The following is a 14,109-nucleotide window of genomic DNA, read 5'->3' on the forward strand; positions in this document are numbered from 1 at the left end:
AGCTAGAGGGGTTATGTATGTCGTTAAATATTAGCAAAAGTGCGGTATTAGTATTTTCATTAACTGCACAGGTGCATATATCTTTACAATACCGACAGGAAATCATTCCCCAAGTTGACAAAGTCAAGTACCTTGATGTCATTTACGGTGGCATACTCACCTGGCGCAGTCACATTGAATATATTAAAACAAAGGCAGAACGAGCCGTAGCTATGCTCCGCCGGCTCAGCCACTGATGCTCTGGACTACGCAGGGATACCTTACTGATGATCTATAAAATGTATATTCGGCCCAAATTAGAATTCGGCTGCGTAATATTTTCCGGTAGCCGCGCCTACACAATTAAACCTCTGATACTTTTAGAAAGAGAAGTTCTACGGTCATGCCTTGGGCCACCTCGATTTGTTGCCAACGTTGTTCTTTATCAGGAAGCTCATATACCCACCCTAGACTGCAGATTCCGCATACTTGCGGTTCAGACATTTTTAAAAAAACTATGACTATTTAAAGAGGCGTACGCAATATATATTTATCACTGAGCCGTCTGAGTTTTTCTAAGTATCGTGGTCGAGATTCCACAGTCCTCAGGTAATATTTGTACAAGAACAGTTACAAAAATTGGATGTGTCCCTACTCCATGTTTACCATCCAAATGATGCCTTACCAGACCTCGAAATTCAGTTCGATGACATATTTCCAAATCATGCTAAACAATTACCAAGGAGAGGTTTAATTAAGATCTTAAACGGCCATTTACACCAGCTAACCACTGACAATGTAATAGCTACGGACGCTTCTGTGTGCAATAAGTTAGTTAGTTAATTCGGGTTTTATGGCGCAAAAGCAACTAAGGCCATGCTGCGCCAGCCACAAGATATTAAGGATTCAAATGTTAAACAGTGGAAGCAGCGTTATTTTAGAGTCTGTGTAAAAAACCGGTTTCTTCTAGAAAGCTAAGAAGGCAGGAGTGGGGATCTTCTCTGAATCTCTTCAGTGGTCTTAGTCCCTTCGCCTTCCCGACTTCACACCTATATTTCAGGCAGAATTATTAGCGATTATATTAGCATTACGAAAACTGCCCCAAAATGACCCATTACCTGTTATTGTGACCGATTCGCTATGTGTATGCACAGCACTAACTGCATCTTTAAATTCAGCGATTGAAAGGACATTTCGTTCGATGGTGCCTCCGTATCCTAGTAAACATTGCGGTTACATACGCTCAGGTTGCGGAGAAGCGTGAGAAGCAGTCAAGAATCTTTGAATGCTATCGCATTCCCCTCTTAAGACGAGGCTTAAGCATCCTCCAAATTTTGTTCTAGGTGTGCAAGAAACCGTGAGATAGTGCAATACCGGCTCGACCAGCGGCAGAGGAGAAGCAGGCTTGAAACACTCCGCAAACTTTCAGAAATAAATTTAATATCTTGGGTCCAAATAGAACCCATAAGAGATATTAAGCTGATAAGAACAGATACTACACTTTGACCAACGTTGGTCATGTTTCCGTTTGCACCGCCCTGTCTTTGTCGGCGTTCCAAGCGCTTGCATATCTACTTTCCTTTCACTCTCCCGTGGTGGCGGTGCCGTCGTAACGCCACACGTGTCTAGTTTCCTACAGCTCCTTAGGATGGCGGTTCCTTCGTTGACGCGAATGTGCATAAAAATCACGGTAAACGAGTTTGTACCTTGGTTCAAGATACTTGAACGTGTCGTATCGTCATCCACCTTCACGGAATGGAATGGCTCATGATCTTTTTTTATTTTTTATCCGGCGGCTATACTCTGCCACTGTACGCTCTTTGGCATGCAATTTCAGTTTCTTTGGAGTACGCTCTGCAAACTTCATAGTCCGCCCTATACAGACAAGGATCTGGGTGCATGGTCTAATCCATCATCAAACAAGAAAGGTACCGTTGCTGTGCTGACTTTTTCTCAAGTCAGCGGACCTGAAAAGACGCCTATATGTGCCCTGTGCCCACTGCTGTGTGAGTCAACATACCTCTTATTCATCTTTGTCAGTTTTTCTGTGTATTGCTTTCTCCACTCGTCCTCAGGCCGGCTAGCAAACCAGACCTTCATCTGATTAACGTCCCTGCGATTCCTTGTTTTATCTATGCTACCATTCGGGTACACAATGCGATGAGCTATAAAGTTATTTGAGCACCCAGAAATCAGATTTAATGCTCAATATCTCGCAGAAAAGGCAAAAAATCGAAAAAAGCAACAAAAGCATCTTCGCATCTGAGAACCACAGAGAGTTACAAAAGGGTAGAGGTGGATCAGAAAGGACCACAACAAGTACGTGTTGCTTCCATGGCCTTGCTTTCGTATTGCGCTATCATTACAAGATGAATGCATACTAACTTGCTCAAGTAGGCGTTCTACTGAAAGCTTCCCTTGATTTTCTTGACATCCCGATAATACCTAAGTTACGTCTACTTGCGGTACATATGCGCGTTGCCAAATAGAAGAATCCGAAAACAACAGCTTCACTGTATTCTCGTGGGAAGGCTCACAGAGAAGCACGTTCTTCTGTCCGAAACATGATTATGCCATGGGAAGAATGGGAAATCCGCATGCCAGGGACGTATACGGAGCAGAAGGAAGGCCTGCAATTACAGGGCCTCATTAGAGCCGATGCCCACCTTCCCTTGGGTGGTCCCACACCCGAAGCGTGAGTTGGTGTGCGCGGCGCCTATCCTCGAGGTCATCTCTGCGCAACTTGGGTCGAAGCAGGCGCGGCCAAACATGGAGCTCCGCTATATATCCATCCAGAGCGTAATGACAACCGCTTAGCAGCAGAGGCAGTAGAAACAGACGCGTGTGTGTACATACCGGTTCCGCCGATGTATCACCAGCATTCGAAACAGCAATGATATCTGAACTAGGCGCTGTTCAGCAATGACAACCGTTTAAAGCCAATCGTCGAGGTTGTTCCTCACCGGTGAAGGCGGAGATGCCTTGTGCGATAAGTTGTGTATCGTTCTTCATTTGCTAAATAGGCTTCGAAAGGAAGCCTTATCGTGTGTTTACGCAACGTCCAACGTGTATTTATGTTTTCACATTCGTAGTTGATATTTATTTCAGATTATCACTGACAAGAAACATTTAATATTTTCCTCTGAAGTCACCGGGTGCAGCCGGAACACGCCTGCCGCTATCGAGCGAGGTCATAGGCCTTCGGTAGCACGTTCGAGAAGTAATGATTCTTTCATTTATTACGTGTGTTTAATTCCGTTCACGTGCTCCTTTGTGGGTTTTTTAGGATACCTTGGAAAACGTGATGACTGTAGATTGCTATCAACCGGGTTCAACGACACTTCAGATGACGCAATCGGTTCTGCAGATAGCGATGTTCTTAGGTTGCGGACCTATCTCCAAGATGAAGAGAAACATTTGAATCACTCACTTTCTCAAGATTATAAGTGTACTCAGGTGAAATCACCACGGTAATTGAAGGAACGACACTACAGCATCGCATTGGTTTCTCCTTCTGTAATGAACAGTTGCCAATGCAGTTTAGAGCTGTTATATTCCAGCGATACGGTAATCAGCCACTATGCAATTACTACGGCGAATTACAAAGCAATTTTATGATGTCAAACAAAGCATCCTATGATCTTCCAGTTATTCTAAGAAAATTGAGACGTACGTGTGAGAGAAACACATAATCCTGACCCCATGATCGCATCGTGTGATCTTGTCATTATTTGGAATACAAACAAAGCACAAAAGTACTTCCGCATTCCACAGTACGCTGTTCATTTTACACGCGCTCGAGTCTTTTCATGCATCAACAACCCGAACATTTGAACACATGCCACACTCTCGGGGCAACGGATGGCCCAGCGTGCACAGTGTCGAAAATCTACCCTGTTCGACCAGTGAATGCCCTCAGAAAGAAAAACAAGTTGTCGGAGTTGGCTGTGTGCCATCGTCGCCTCGTAAATCTCGGTATAATGCGACGAAAGGTGGTGTGCGTGTGTATGTACATGAGAACGCAGGAGCGAGTCAAATTCCCGGATCATGATTTACAGCAGGGGAACGAATGTGCGGAGGTGGTGGCGTCCTGGTCGTTCGGCAACCATAAACCGACATGCCCACGAAGAACGCTGCTTATGCGAACATGAAAACATGGTCACCGTACCTAACGTGCTCCCAAACCACGCTGCATGCATGGGGGTTGTTGCCGGAACCACATAAATCGAGCGCACTTCAACACATGCGTTGAAAAGATGTGACAAGGGAATAGGTGTGTCAAAAGGAACCCACTGTGCCTTCGGCGACGCGCAGCGTATCGCCCTCAACTACAGCACATGGGCACTGCAACAAAGGGTGGGAAAGAGCACATGGAAGGGCCAACTGCTTGAATGGGTTCGTACAGATAGCGACAAAATGCCCTAAAGTGCCTGAAGCTAAATGTCCAGAACGTGCAGCCTACACAGACCACTTAATAGTTTATGCTACCTGTGCATCACTTGTAATCTGCGTCAGCCTTCTGATTGGACGACAGCACTCGCTTTCTAATTCTATGGATCTACGCCGTGCTGAAAGCGGTGCTTCTGCATGTGTTGAGTTGCTGAGTGTGGTCGAGGGTTTGAATGCCGTACCACCGTTTAGATACAAGAACCAAATAAGACCGCATATAGATGCACGATTGCATTGCAACTACATTAGCTTTCATCGGCTGTGACAGGAATACGTGCCTGATTCTAATTCTTTGCTGGTTCAAAACAAAGTGTCATAATGGCCTAAGTTTCAATGTATCTGTTGATATAAATTGACACAGTCTTCTGGATATGCCTAATCTGCCGTCGTTTTGTTTTGGGCCATAAAAATATATTACCAGCCGTGGTTGCTTAGTGGCTATGGTGTTGGGCTGCTTAGCACGCGGTCGGGGGATCAACTCCTGGCCACAGCGGCCGCACTTCGATGGAACGAAATGCGAAAACACCCGTCTACGTAGATTTAGGTGCACGGTAAAGAACCACTGGCAGTTCAAATTATTCTAGAGTCATTCACTACTACGTGCATCATAATAAGATCGTGGTTTTGGCTCCTAGAACCCCATAATTTATTGGAATATATGTTTAAAATGTATTACACATAAACAATCTTTTGTAGCTAGAAAGATTTAACATTCCTGAACATCCAACGCCATTGCAAAGAACGAGTAACAGCGCAAACATCAAGAAGTGCAAATTGAGACAGACGGAGTGCTGTGAGACAAACAGGGCTTCGTCTGCCTCAGTCTACACGTCCCATAGTTTGGATCAGTAGTCGTTTTCTTCATACATGTACCAACCGGCCCAAGCTAGCATTTTAGTCCAACATCGTTATACGTTCCTTTGTTCGGAAACGACCACGAGAACGTGTTTCTTATGGCTACAAATTCAACTGGAGCAAATAGAAGACGCTATCAGGATCACAAGACAAGCTTACGCAGTAATTTAGGCACAATGTTGTCTTGTGTCACATCGTTGATATCATGCTACCTGTGTCCGCGGTATTAATCCTGTGGATGCGTGTGCCCCGTGCGTCTTGAATAAAACACATATGCTATGATACGCTGTTCAACTGCGGCAACAACGTGGCTTATCGCACAGCGCGAAAGTCACACATGACGCAATGCCGGAAATGCGATTTCTGGGTTTGCCGTCATAAAAAAAAAGAAAATAGGTGTTTTTGCTGCGGCGATTTGCTTTCTGAAGCCAAAGCAGCCTAAGCTTTCCTTTCATCCTGACACGGCTACACCTTGGGCCTTCAGCGGGCATGCGACCTTATACTATGGGGTCGCACTTTGTAGTATATTTGTCTGTAGTTAAATTGTTCTACGTATACGCCACTCCTTCCAAATTTATATTAGGAAATGCTGAAAAGGGAACACTTATTTGTCCAATTTCCTCAGTGGTAGTTGCTACATGTCATCAGTCGAATTATATTTTTCATTTCAGTGCCTAAAATCTTCACCATGACACATGATTGTATATATACACATGGACAACTAAGCTTACGTTCACCATAGTGAGCCACCCTGCTACGCTGTCGAAAATAAGTAAGCAACTCAAAAATACGTGGATATTGACGAAGAAGGTGACAGGACAGTGTCTGGCCTGTTGTCTCCTTCGTCGTTCCTGTACCCGTCTTATATTGCATGTTTCATCGCCACCTTTTTGTAACATGTCAAAGTGACGGGCCCAATAACGCATTCTACTAAATCTTTGCAGCGTCACAGTAATGAAGACGGCGCAGATCATGGTGACCATACAGCTTGAATTCGCGTTTTGGTAAGGCACAGAGCAAACTAAATGTGACTGACTGCATTTACGTGAAACCTAGTCAGGTGAGCAAGCCAGCATACGGAATGTGAAATGAATCAATTTACCGTGCTGCCTGCGCTCCAAGAACCTCTGTGAGACCACTTCATTCAATCACAGCTAGTATTAACACACAAAATCTGCCGGTGAAACGAAACGATAGTCGTGATATCCGAGTGTCCCTTGCTTGTGCCCACGCACAGCCCCTAGCGAGTGCCCCGACCCTTGCTTGGTCAATGGCCTGGTCATCCAACACATGTCTGAACTAAGCATTCTCGAGTACGGCATCCGGCCGTGCGGACAGCGTGAACCGTGGAAGACGAAGTGGCGTCCATGACCCATAGACAGTCAGCGGAGCGTAAGCTAAAGAGATCTGCGCTGCTCAATCCGGAACTGCATCAACGCTGCGTGCTTAGCGCATTTTTACAACGCAATCTTCCATTCATGGAAGCCGGACCACATACCCCCTCCCACGCCTACCCCCTCCCAAAATAAATAGGGAACCACACGCCAGAAGCGATTGAGAAAGCGACAGAGGAAAATCTTTTGTAACGCTCTCTTTTCAACGGCATTCTTCTCTCCTTCCACACAACCAACTGACGTGCCTTGTGGAGCAGGGGAGACATTGTACGTCTGCGCGATTCTTCAATGCAAGACAGCGAAGTGTTTTCCAGCCGGCCGTTCGTGAGTATACGTTTTTCGTTCACAGGACGGGATTGTTGACTAAGCCTCAGCACAGCGAGAAGGTGAACAAACCACGGATGGCTGTTTCTAGCTTTCCCCTTTTTTGGGTGTGTGTGTAAGCCAAGCGTACCATCATATGGTTTTTTATATATATGCGGAGAGTTAGAACCGAGCGTTAGGACCGAGTGCGATGGGGGGGGGGGGGGGGGGGCGGATTGCCACGTTGTTTACGGGCGTTCGAAGCGACTACTCTTTCTTTTTCTTTTTTTGCCCCCAGCCCCAACTCAGGGCCGGACACGGTGCCGGAAGGCCGGGGTAACTTACTGCAATGCAAAAACGCGTGCCCTACTGCATACGCGTGTTTCTACTAGCGGATGGCCATCGTCATTCATGCGACTACCCGCGGCGCCGCTTAGAAGTGAGGGAACGTGGGCCGGGGGAATCGGATCATTGTTGTCGCTTGTCCACTCGCATAGTGTGGGCGCAAGAAAAACGTTTGAGTTCGGAGAACCGAAAGGCTTGATTGGTTCCATCGCCGTTTTTTTATTACATTTTTCTCTGCCCACCAGTACGTTACTAGTACGAAGCTTGGTTTCCTTTATTTATTTCTTCTTTTCACCTTCACAGGGTGATGTTATTTCCATCCCTTCAGTGAGCTTCCCGCATAGTATACTTTGCGTTATTCAGTTCCTTGTACATCGTAGCGAGACGTCCGGCCCTATAGGGAGGTCTTAAACGCGGAAGCAAATTACGAACTTCCGCCACCGACGAAACGAAAGCAGGCAGGATGACTGGGGGGGGGGGGGGGCGGAGCAGCACAGTTGGCCTGGCTCTCCTTACATTCCGGCTGTTACGCAACCGAAACGCCCCCGTCTTTTCCTTCGAGAGTTGCGGAACGGCAAACCTTGCGGCGCGTTTATTTCCGTTGAATAATCTATGGTACTTGAAATTTGGGGCTTTGGAATGAAAACGTGGGAAGTTTGGTAATGGCGGCTACATAAATTTATGACAGATGTGAAAAAAATATCTATGTACATTTCGTAGAGCTCATACGTTTCCTTTGTACTATTATTGTGCTTGTCTATGCTGCATAGTTATTCGTTTCACCCAATAACTGAACTCCATCTGATTGTAGTGCTTGAGGCAGCTGGTTCTATTTGCTTAACGAAAAGCGTGATGTCCCTTTTTCTGACGGCCGTAGTAGCACCGCATATTAGGTACTTTTGCATAAAACATAGCAGCAGATGCATCTTTTCATTTTCGGAAAATTTTTATTTGGCGCTTCAGAACATTCTATTGCAGAAAGTAAATGTTTATGGTGTAATAGAGGGTCTTTATTCCCTCCTCATGAAACTATATCTATGAATGTCCAAAATTTGTTCATGTATTAGGAAGTTTATCAGACAGATAGATAGGAAGCCATGCTATCCCCCAGGGTGCCATTCCTGGGTTTATATTTTTCCCTGCGTTCATAAATGGCCTTTGTGCTTGCATTACAAATGCCAAAATAATACAGTGTGCTCACAATACAAAACTGTTCGTTCCTGTAAAAGACATGAAGATTGTCAGTTTAGAAAACGATCCTAATTCCATGACGAAATAGTGCCACTTAAACGATGTGCCTATAAATGGAGAAAAAAAAAACATTTTTGATGCCTCTTACTGGAAAAATCTGGCCTGTCGATTTCGTATACACATTGGATGGCAGACTATTGAAAAAGGTATGTAACTAAGGATCTAGGTGTTCATTGTGATATGTAACCTTAAATTCCGTGAACATGTTAACCACATCGAAAGTACGACTTTACCATTCTTGGTTTTTTCCCACCATTAAGTCGTGGTTTTACTGGTCGTCGTTGTTTTATAAGATTGTTTCTATCTTTGGTTTTCGGCAAATTTGAATATTGTTCAACAGCATGAAGTAGAAAAGCAACGGAGTCGTACTTCTAGAGAAAGCTGGAAAACTGCAACGCGGATTTGTTAGTTTACTTTTGACAGGTTACCTTGGTCGCTGCTATTATTACGTTTGCGTGATGTTCTCGACAGGTAAATGAAACCATTGCTTTGTCGACGTAAAGTTCGGGACTTTATTTTTTTCCGCAATTGCGTTCAGCACTGCATAAATGGCGGTTTTCTTTCTATGTATTTGTGTTTAGGTCCCGGAAAGGCGATTGAGAACATGTGTTTAAAAAAGAATGGCCTGGCAGTACTAGTTCTGGTGGCCTCAGGAGGCGGCTCGAAGTCCTTGGACAAGGCTGGCGTCTTCGGCTTACCGGACGGCCAAGAGCTGGTCTACCAACTCCGAACTTTTGAGAGCCGCCTCCCAGCGGCGGTGACGCCGACGGAGGAGGTTACCGGCGGCGCCCGCAGCAGTGGCGGCGTCGGGAAGGAACGATCTCGAGGCTCCCTGCGCGCTGGTAAAGGCCGCGGTTATGCACGCATCGCGAACAGCGGCGGTTTCAGCACCGTTGTCGGCACATTCCCAGAACATGTGTCGCAGCGTTGATCTGTGTCCGCACCGTTTTACACGCATAATTCAGGTATACTCCTGGGTAACAATGGTGTATAGACGGCCGGGCTATGGTATGTGTGTTTGCAGTAAGCGTAAGGTTACGGCCTCGTTCCCCCTTAATTTATCGCGCGGGGGCGGGAATCTGCGTCTTTCGAGTCTGTAGTGTTGGGCGAGGTCTCTGAACGTGGTCAGGCGATCGCCCGATGCCCATTGTTATTCTTGTTGTTGCTGCGTTTCTGTCGTAGTGTCCTGATACACCAGATCCCACGCCCCGCTCGTCGGATCTGCCGGATTCCTTTGCATTGTTTATTTAGCAGTATGAGTAATGATGACAATGCTGACATTTTTCATAAATGCAACCTCGTTGTTTAAAAAATTGATGGATTACTCTTTAGGTATGCGTAGTTTGTAGGTGTGTAATGTATTTCATGAAATTTATTTCGTGTATATCTCTTGCCGTACTATCTTCATTGTGCACCAAATTAATGTCTTTTGTATACGATTCAGGGCCCATAAACAATTGCATTCAATCATTGAAAAAAGAGGGAGGGACACCAACAGGCATGACTTTTGGAAAAAAAAATGTTTGAGTTCTGCAGAACAACTGTGTAGAGTAACTGTTAGAACTGTTTGTAGAAAGGGACACATATGACGTTACTTTCAGCGACCGATGGTCAGAACTTGCGAGGAATGTAAAACAGTACGAGTGCACCCCTGTGCTTGATTGTTCCATTGTTGTGGGTAGCCGAAGTACAAATTCTGAGAAAGCTTTCTAAGTTAGAAGCTTCTTACGTTATTAAAAAGGAAAACACATGCTTGATCTCAGTACATTTAAGCCTCAGGGACAAAGAATTACGATGCCTGAGTGGTAGCATATCGGCTGATTTGGTTAAAGGTTAGGTTTTCGCGTTGGTTATTGCGGTGGTGTACCCGCATGCACTGGAGCAATGCATGATGTTATCTGCTATTTCTTTCAATAAAAATTCATTTGTCAGTACGACTTCGTCCCGTCATCTTTTATTCATCCTTACGTTGTGTATTTAGCTGGTTTTCTCCTTCAGTCATACACCAACTCAATCTGCTTTCAATCTTGTTATCACTGTGTAGCCTGCTACCAGAAGTGTCTCCTTTTTTATTGTTGTAACATATGGGAGGCAAGTAAAAACATTCACACACATCCACACTACGCCAGCGCTACATCGTAAAGAAAGCGCGAGGCAATATGCGTATTTTGTGTCAACTCCGAGAGGTGAAATCTAGAATGGTGAGAACTAGTTGTACGCATACATAAGTGTAAAGGAAACTACACCGTTGTAAATAACCTGAACATTGGCAAAAAGAGTGGCGCGGAAAGGATAAGCGAAAGGTACGGGAAGCGATACCTAGCACTACCACCAATTGAAATGAGTTTTATACTTGATCGGCTGTAGATTCAGAAGCTTCGCAGCGAGCAGCACTATTTCAGGCCGCGCGCCTATTTCGAGCGCTGCGTGCGCCATACACTCACGTCTGGGCTGTCCAGATACTCTTCATTATATAAATGGTGTCAGGAGCACAAAAGTCATGCCATTTTGTTGCCCTGTCCTTATGAGCAAGCGATGTCAAAATGCCCGTGTACGACGCCTTGGCCGCTCATTAATGTGGCCATGATTGAAATGAGCAACAGCGCCGAATGCAATGGCTGTGGTTGTGAATATACTTTAGCTCACCTGCCGTGTTACTTCTCGTCCTTTGTAAATTAGACTTGGCCCTCCGCACCACTAAAGCAGCTGAACAGCAGACGTTTCTCGTTGGACAAAATCGTGGGACCATGATCTAGCACATGGCAGCTGCAGCAGGTCGCAAAAGCCCTGCTGGGAATCTTAAACGCAGCTGTACTGACGCACCATCTGTGGTACAGCGCTGACAATTTTCCTAACTTGGCGATATGAACATTTCACCTTCCTTTCTTCTCTTCATGTTTCCTTCCACTTTGTTCTTCCTTCAGGGTAGCCAGCCGCGCTCATTGTTGTTTAACTTCTACGCCTTTAATTTATCTTTATCTCTCTCTTTCTCTTTCTCGTAGAGAAGGGGTGTGGCTGCTTCAGGCGGTCAGGTATTGGTAGTGTCTCAAAGGCGACGAAGCGTGAAGACCAACAGTCGAAACAGACTGAACAGACGTGCTGAAGGTGCGCCGGCTTCTCCGTCGCACAACATGTGTCTCATTCACGTTTTGTGCTGACGTTACTAGTTTCAACGACGACACTTGGCGATTACGCTGTGCCTCGTGACGACGAATTTCATTGGATAATTGTGGTGCTCCGTGTCGCCATGAAGTCGCTTGGGCACGCGCGAGATAAACACCGGGGCGCCTCTCCTTAATCGTTGCGCAGGCGCCGCCAACCTTTAATTCAGCGCCGATCTTGTCGAGCCGAGGGAAGTCCCATGCGGAGGCGGTAATTGCCAAAAGAGGCTGCTGCCGACAGCGCCCCCTTTCGCTTCATGTGTCGTGCCTGTATAGCGAGCATCCTTAGGTGAAAATTCTCGCTCGCTCGACAATGCGCAGGAGCATCGCCTGAAGGAATTAGTTCCACTGTGCGCACGTAATGAGTTCGCGTACGTAAGATATATTAGTGCGAGAGAAATCTAAATTCTCAATACGAACAGAAACTTTTGTTTTGAATCCATGTATGCGATTCGAGAATTTGATAATACATTCTTTTCATGAATATTTGATTGCTGCTGAAAATACGGTGTTGCTACCGTTATTTGAGAGTGCCTATCTTGGTAAGAGGTTCAAGCTTGAAGTGTAGAGAATTGTTCAGTTATGCGCCAACTAGTGGCTGCGAGGACTTTCCAGCTTTTTTTTTTTTTTAAAGAATGCTCTCCTCTTCGAGACTTTCAATTACCGCGAGTCGGCAAAGGGAAGAAATATCAGTAGACCTTAGCAATTTTTCTGCTTTAAGGTTTATCTTAAGCTTTGCTATAAAAAGCTAGATATCAAAACCAGTAATAAATGGAAATCTTGGCCACATTTCCAAATAACCAAGCTGTTTCATTTGTCATTCTTTTCATACCATTCATCGTGGCTAGTAGCCATTTCCAACTTGCCGTTGTCAGAGAAGCTTATAAATGTCGAAGAATTGTTGGTCTTTAGAACAACGAAAAGGCACTAGATTTCAGATAGGAACAGCCCCGAAGTAACAAATAAAACCAAAGTGCGGCAAGTGCATTTTTGTACAAAATAGGGCAAAGTATGATATTTATTGTTGACGACGTTTAGAAGTTGTAATGCATATTTTTCTACTAAGGTTCACATACGTTTTTGCAACCGGTTTTGAGCAAGCGGTCGCGCACAACGACGCACGCATACACACGCACAGAGGGGAATTCAGGAGATGTCACGGAATTTGAACATCGGCGGTAACTCCTCACTCGTGCTCACAAGAATATGCTAACTCAACTGACCGGCAAAGTCATTTTATGAAAGAAATCGTGTGTCCCAACTACTTGCTCGTGTGCAAGAATGTGAGAATTGAGAAATTGAGAAATTCGGCATCTAATGCAAAAGTCCAATATTTGCATTCACAGTTTAGTTTCAAAGTTTATATGCGTTTAGTTGAATTTTGGAAATATATTATGACCAAATGTTTCTTGTCGCTACAACATATTATTGGAGCGATTATCTTCAGGAAATAGATGGTGTATGTGACGCTGCTGCCTGAAGCCCAGAATGTTAACTCAATGCAGCCTACGGTAGTACCTAGCTGTGGCAGGTATTTCTTCGTTAGAATGAAAAACACCGTTCAATAGCAAACATATATGCCAAAACAGCCACAGAGGCTTAGTATCAATAACGATTTACTACTGAATGTAACATATTTCGTCGGTTTGATTTCTGGCCGCGATTGGGCTCCATTCCGATAGGGCTGAATAAAAAAACACTTCTATAACACGTATACTTGGAGTTCACGTGAAACAAAAGCATACGTAATCTCACCTCCACCGGAGTCTACCTTCCTTTATTTCTTCATGCACACTTATTAAGCAGCGCAAAAACGACGGAAGACATACAGTTAGAAGCACACAGGACGAGCGCTGTCTAACTGAAATTTATCGAACAAAATGTTTCAAAAAAGAAAGCACGAATAAACAAACCACTTGCATGCACAATCAATCCAAGTCACGTGAAAATAGTTACTGGGCAAGTTCGCTTCACAATCTAGCCAAACGACAGATGGCTCAGATATATAATCATCGCGCAACCATTCTATATGCAAGGCTTCAACAATTCCACGAGCACTTCTGTCTTTGTGCTGGATCATGACGTCAGTTCTTTCGAAGGAAGCTTGGCACCCACAAGATCTGCGATGCGCTGAAACATAGAGAGGCAGAGTTCCTTTCAAGTTATCTTTATGTTCGCGTAGGCGCCCATTGACGCGGCTGCCCGTCTGCCCAATGTAGGCTGGCCCGCAAGGGTGCGGAATACGTTAAGCTACACCTACGGCGCAGGAAACGAAAGGTTTGCGATGATTCACACAGTAACTAACAACATTAAATCCATATACCTTACTCTGAGTCGCAGAACAAGCCTTCTATACTTCGCGGTGGGCTCAA

The 14,109-nt window shown here is 45.0% G+C and overlaps 1 non-coding gene across 1 annotated transcript; it reads right to left on the reverse strand.

Moving 5' to 3' along the window:
* Window positions 1-1,318: 1,318 nt before the first annotated feature.
* On the reverse strand, window positions 1,319-1,501 carry LOC142565069 (U2 spliceosomal RNA). The gene has a single exon (XR_012824782.1). It is a non-coding gene; the product is annotated as a U2 spliceosomal RNA (small nuclear RNA).
* Between the last annotated feature and the right edge of the window lie 12,608 nt (window positions 1,502-14,109).

This window comes from Dermacentor variabilis, chromosome 11 (genome assembly GCF_050947875.1).
Source record: "Dermacentor variabilis isolate Ectoservices chromosome 11, ASM5094787v1, whole genome shotgun sequence".
Lineage (NCBI taxonomy): Eukaryota > Metazoa > Arthropoda > Arachnida > Ixodida > Ixodidae > Dermacentor > Dermacentor variabilis.